The sequence below is a fragment of the Odontesthes bonariensis genome, chromosome 22 (assembly GCF_027942865.1).
Source record: "Odontesthes bonariensis isolate fOdoBon6 chromosome 22, fOdoBon6.hap1, whole genome shotgun sequence".
Lineage (NCBI taxonomy): Eukaryota > Metazoa > Chordata > Actinopteri > Atheriniformes > Atherinopsidae > Odontesthes > Odontesthes bonariensis.
This window is the reverse complement of record NC_134527.1, coordinates 26,635,751-26,641,750: the sequence shown is the minus strand read 5'-3', so window position 1 is coordinate 26,641,750 and position 6,000 is coordinate 26,635,751. Positions and strand designations below refer to the sequence as shown.

The window sequence follows — 6,000 nt, the reverse complement described above, 5'->3', positions numbered from 1 at the left end:
CTAATGGAAGCATGTATAAAGTGAAAAGAATCGGTCCAAGCACAGAACCCTGAGGAACTCCATGACTTACTCTGGTGTGTGAGGAAGATTCTTCATTTACAAGAAGAAACTGAAATCTATCAGATAAATATGACTTAAACCAGCCTAATGTAGTTCCTTTAATTCCGATAACATGTTCAAGTCTCTTTAATGAGATACTGTGATCGACCGTATCAAATGCAGCACTGAGATCCAACAGGACAAGCACAGACACAAGTGTTCAAGTGTGGTGTGTACAGCCATAGCGAAACTGAGGAAAACTGTCAAATGGGACACGAATATGGCGGCGGTCTCGTCGAATTGACGTCCCTGGTACCCATGAATAGCAAGAAACGGCCCTGGGTCCGAGAAAACTGGGAGGAAGAACTCTAAATCAATTTATCACCGCTCATTGAGCAACATATGGTATCTCCCTTGTTTGAGTCTTTCACTGAAAAGAGTGAAGATCCATCACCAAACAGAATGCAGATCCAGGTCTCGCTGCGTGGATTTCCACTACAGAAAGTGCTAAAACTGAGACAAACAGTGACGCGCGCTGCTTTCACAGTTTGGTCTCTCTTGCCAGCCCGGGGACCTCCCTCTCTTTTCACCTGCACGCGCCTCGGTGGTGTCTCATCCCTGCGTGTCACAATAAGTCACACACGCGCTGTGTAACCTCTATTGGACCCGTCAGACGACCGAGGAAACATCCGCACCGCCTGTTTCTGCTACCTTGACGTGTGCCGCCGTTTTTGCGCCTCAGTTGTCGACTCTGTCGGAGGAGAGCTGTAACTTCCAGCCGCAACGCAACGAGGTAAAGTGCGTTTATTTCTTCATTAATCTGATTCAGCTTTGGGAGGTGATGATTCAACTGCTTTTTGGAACCTAAACTGTTCTTGTTTTTAACAACGGTTATGAGACAAGATGGAAGATGTCAGAAAACCTTCCTGAAGGTGATAAACAATCAACTCAAGGTGCTTTATTAAAAAGAAAAATAAATACATTTTAACTGTATAACCAATCAGTTAACAGGGCTTTTCAACCATTCAGATGAGAGTAACTTTGTTCTATTTGCTCAAATATAATTAAAAACTGATTCTCTCATTTTTCCCTGAATATAAAAAGAGTAACACAACCTGCTCTAACAGGGAGATTCACTGTGATGATTCACATTAAAAAGTTTAAACCAGTTAAAGGTTAAAAACGATTTGATTAAGTTAACCTTTACTGATCATACTTGAACTTACACATGCCTGAGATGTTTTTTTTTTCTATATATATATATCTTTAGTAACACGGTCTTGTTCAGACCAGGATGTTTGCAGCACAGGGTTTGTGATCTGGGGACATTAAATAAATGTGGAACATCTTCTGTGGAATCGGTTTGTTTCCTTCCTCAAAACGAGTCACTTTGTTTGCATCAGCTGCTTATTTTAGCTGAGTCTGATTCACAAGGAGCCACTCACGTGGATGTTTCCACCACCTTGTTACTCTCCGTGCACGCAGGGGCGGACTCATGCAAGCACTGTGGGGCCCCCTTTGTGTTACTTTTTCCTTCTTGGAGAATGTGACCGAATCAGTGCTTTAGTGCTTTAGTAGAAGAGCACTTTATATCTGTACTCAACTATTTATCTCAGCTACTTTGCAGATCGACATTTTGCATTTATATCACTTATATGGACCAAACATATGTGCAAATTTTTCCTTGAAAACAGGAACTCCCAGAGGAAGCAGCAGAGAATCATAGATAGTTTTACTGCACAGGGTTCCTGTGTGGAGGTGCTTCAGGAAGTTTCAGGATGGTTCTAGCTTTTTCTTCAGTATTGTTTCCAAACCCCGCAACAGCAGAGTGGAGGTTTTATCTGTTGTCAGACCAACAACTAAATCTATGCTGCGGATTGTTGAGGCTTTTATTACTGGAGAAATTAAAGTTCTAGAATTGGTAATGGACATATCTGGAGTATTATTAAGCTTTTGAAATTTGTACACGTCTCAAACCGAATGTGGTTGACATGATAAACTAATGTTGAGTTACAGAAACAACATGCTTCATTATCATTCCAAATATCAATATGTATTTTAAGTATTTTCATATTTTCATGTATTTTAAGTTGATGACCTCATTGCTGATATATGTGTATTATTCCAACCCAGTCCCATCAAAGTTCCCAAAACTGTCAGGAAACATAACAAACTATATTTTGCCTCAAAGCAGCCAGACTTTCCTGTAATCTTTAAAGTGTAAAGAAGTAAAGAACTTTATAGTTCTCCAGGCTTTCTGAAGGTCTTTCAGAGTTTTTCTTTGGACATTTTCCGCTTTTTCACTCATTTTCAGTCCAGTCCTTGTACCTGATCATTTTCAGAGGAATGTCTTATTTCTTTGTTAAGCCACTTAACTCTGACCTATGAATTATTCAAGCAGAAAAAAGGCTCCTAACTCAAGGGATGAACCAATGTTGTGTCGACACATAACAGACAACTTAGCAAAGAAGCCATTTTAAATTGGTTCTTTAGGCACTTTGTTACCAGCAGTCTGTCACAAAGACACATAATTTGTTCCCAAGTTTTTTAGTTGCATCCATGAAAAACACCAAAGATAACACAGTTTGACAGAGAAAATAGTATTTTTGCAGAAACAAGGTGATTCCCAAAGTGCTATTAGCTGAAAACTTGGCATATCTCAGCATGGTGTGCAGTGTGTCCTTAAAACATTTGATGGAACTGGACAAGTGGAAGACAAAAGAAGAAGGGTCAGGCCTAAAAAACTATCCACAGCGGATGAACAGTATCTGAAAGTGATGTCCTTAAGAAAGAGGAAAAAATCCAGCAAAGACCTGCCAAAGGACCTGAGAGATGCAGGTCACTTATAAGCTGTTTCACACCCCACTTGGTTCATAACCTGCTGTGTTGTGTGTTAAATATCATCAGTTGCTCAGTTGAATAACCCTGTCTCCAAATTGAGGGTCTACTGACAGATCAGGTGCAAAAACCTATGCTGTAATTGTGCAAACAGCCAACTCTTCCTGCAGCTTTGAAACAAAGGGAAGTTTCAGGATTGTTTCAATGACCTATTCAGATTTGATTGATTAACCGATAGGTTTGTTTTGAGAGGAATCCCCTGTCAGAGCACAAATAGCTGGAGTGTGAAGCTGCTTCACTGCTCTGTAAACTGATGGTTACGTCCAACGATGCAGACGATCATATTTGTGAGACTTGTCATAGTTGTGGTCGACCATGTTGTGCAGAAAGAGGCGAAGTGATTTAGAGCTTAAAGCATCATGGCTGTGAGCGACTGTCGGCCCAACAACCCCTCTCTGTGTGCTGGCTTAGACTTGGCGGCTCCACCCTGACCCCCACCCATTACCCCTGCACCCACCCAGCACACACACACATTCACACAGTCTGAGGCCAGTGTCAACCCCCCAAATGAAAAGGGGGTGTTATTCTCTGCAGAGACTCTCACACACACATGCACGGTCAGCCTCAGTTAGCGTGAATTAGTGGTGATCAGGAAACAACAGGTTAAATGAGTTTGGGTGTGTGTGTGGGTTTTTTGTTGTTGTGTGCAGGAATATGTGGCCCTTCTTTGCCTGTGAATAGCAAGTTTCTGTTGTGTTGATTAATGTGTTTGAAACCTTCTCCCTAAATAGTCTGTGTGTGATTGTTTGTCTGCATGCCTTATTTACAATATTTGTGTTCATAAGGATTTTCTCTATTTAGCACCATGATAAATAAAGGGGAAAAAAAAGCTTTTACTGAAAGTTAAGGTTGTTTTTTAGACTGTGCTAACTCCCATTCAGAGGAACCACAAGCGAATCCACTGTGGACTTTACTGAACACGAAGATACACAGCTTAAATGAACTGTTTATGTTTTTGTTACCAAGTAAAACCAGACTGAAACTGTGTACAGTCTGTAATGTTTTCTGAGTTAGTGGTAATATTGGATTGGATTGTAACTGTAGTGCTGAGGTACATCTGGGCTCAAATCATTCGATAATATTTTGAACTGGAGTTAGTAAATGTAAATCAAGCTTTGTCACCCAGTGAAATAAATATTCTTGAGAAACTCAAGTTTGTGCATGTGCCAAAAATAATCTGTGCATGTATAGAAAGATTTGTATCTGTAGAAATGTTAAAGACACCCAGGAAATAGAGGTGCATTTATGATACAACTTTGTTTAAAAGTCAGCGCTCAAATTTTCCACACTGTGTTTGTCTCTGAAGTTCTGATTTTGAATTTAGACTTTAGTTTTTTATACCTCAAACTGATTGGAAGATGATGAATCAATTACAAATCAAACCAACCAATCGGAGTGCAAATTGCTTTGTTCTCATCATGTGTGCTGAGGACTCTGGGACTCAACTGAGATATTTTATGGTGTTGTAGAAATAAAAGGTAACGAGTATTGATGAAAAAGTTCAGTTACTTTTCCTTTTACAAAGTTGTCCAAGTGTATATTTTGAAGTTTGGACCTAAAGCAAAGTTGAAGGCAATGAAACCACCTGCCCTCTGAATGGATTGTTTTATTAATAACAGAGTTGTTCCTGTCAGTTGGAAGTTATGCCTCCTATACACTCAACAACTTTGAAAATACTTGAAAAAGATTAACTCCTGACACCCTCTTACATCTGAAGACAATATCTCTGAGTTTTAAGTGACAATTAAAAATAATTGTCATATACATCAACACCAAGTACACCACAAGTATTTAAACATTATTTTAAATACATTTTGAATTAATTCTACCCTCGTTTTAACTATTTAAAAACAAAGGAGATGAACCGACATGTAACCCTTGGGTAATAACCAGCACTGCACTTTGATCTATGCCTTTAACTGTTGACTCTTTGATATCTCTTACAAAGAGGAGATGTAACCTTACATATCCAGCTCTGTTGTCTGAAATAGAGCAGCATGTCGGGAGGACGAAGTAGATTAAGTGTATGGCTCTGCTCTGGGTCGTGGCAGGGAGTTAACAGAGATGGGGGAGCTGTAAATTACTATCTGTGTTCTGTCGGGGGTGAGGAGAGAGGTGAGAGGTATGAGGAGGGTTAAGGGTTGAGACTGTCAGCAAAACAAGGACAATTATTTTAAAGTCCTCACAGAGGTGAAGAAAAGCAATGAAGGGCTTTGTTGCTGTCTTTCAGATTGGGAAGGAACTCAAGTAAAAGCAGTGTGACTGTAAGTGGTGAAATGTCACTTTAACTTTTCTCTGTTATCTCCAAAAAAAGTTGTTTTGGATAACCAGACATGTTCATAAGGCTATTGAAAAAAGCTAGAAGAGCTGAAACAATTAGGAAAAACAGATGCATAAGAAAATAAAATATATTAGTAAGCTGAGAAGCTTGTAAAAGTGCTTTTTAAGAAAGAATTTAAAAGCCGACAGAATTTTAGTTGATCCGATAATAACTGGAAGCTGAAGGACCCCTCAACCTTAAACTGAACCACTGTGGACCTCACGCCATCAAATCTAAGACACCTTTCTCTGTGGTACTGAATTAAACTTTCACTAATGTACTTTGGTTTGTGTGTCATGAGCTGGATTTTAAACAAGAATCTGAAAGAAACTGGTAACCAATGCAAGGAGATCAACCAGTTTTTGAACTCATGGGAAGCAAACAAGGTTTTGCAATAGTCCAGGCATTGGAGAAAAACTGCACGTATACATTTCCTCGTACAAGTTAAAATCACTCTAATTTCTGAGATATCGCATTTGGAAAAAACATGATTGAAGCAATGTTTTGAGTTGAAAATAACACCAAAGCTTTTGGCAATGCCTTCAATATCTGGAATAACAGGACAATAACATTTATAAAGTGTCAGGGGCATCTTATAGTCAGCAAAAAGCATGTGAAGATCCATATAATATTAATATGAGACTTTATGACTGGGACTTTATGACTATGTGACCGCAAATTAATTAATTCATTAAAATTAATTCATTTTCAACCAAAGGTCAGTGTTCAAATCCAGGTTGGTG

The 6,000-nt window shown here is 39.2% G+C and overlaps 1 protein-coding gene across 1 annotated transcript in view; it reads left to right on the top strand.

Moving 5' to 3' along the window:
* Positions 1-663: 663 nt before the first annotated feature.
* The window catches only part of hapln1b (hyaluronan and proteoglycan link protein 1b), a 36,944-nt gene continuing 31,607 nt past the window's right edge, over positions 664-6,000 (top strand). The window contains exon 1 of the mRNA XM_075455298.1: positions 664-832. The gene's annotated coding sequence lies outside the window, so the exon portion shown is untranslated. The remainder of the gene's footprint in view (positions 833-6,000) is intronic.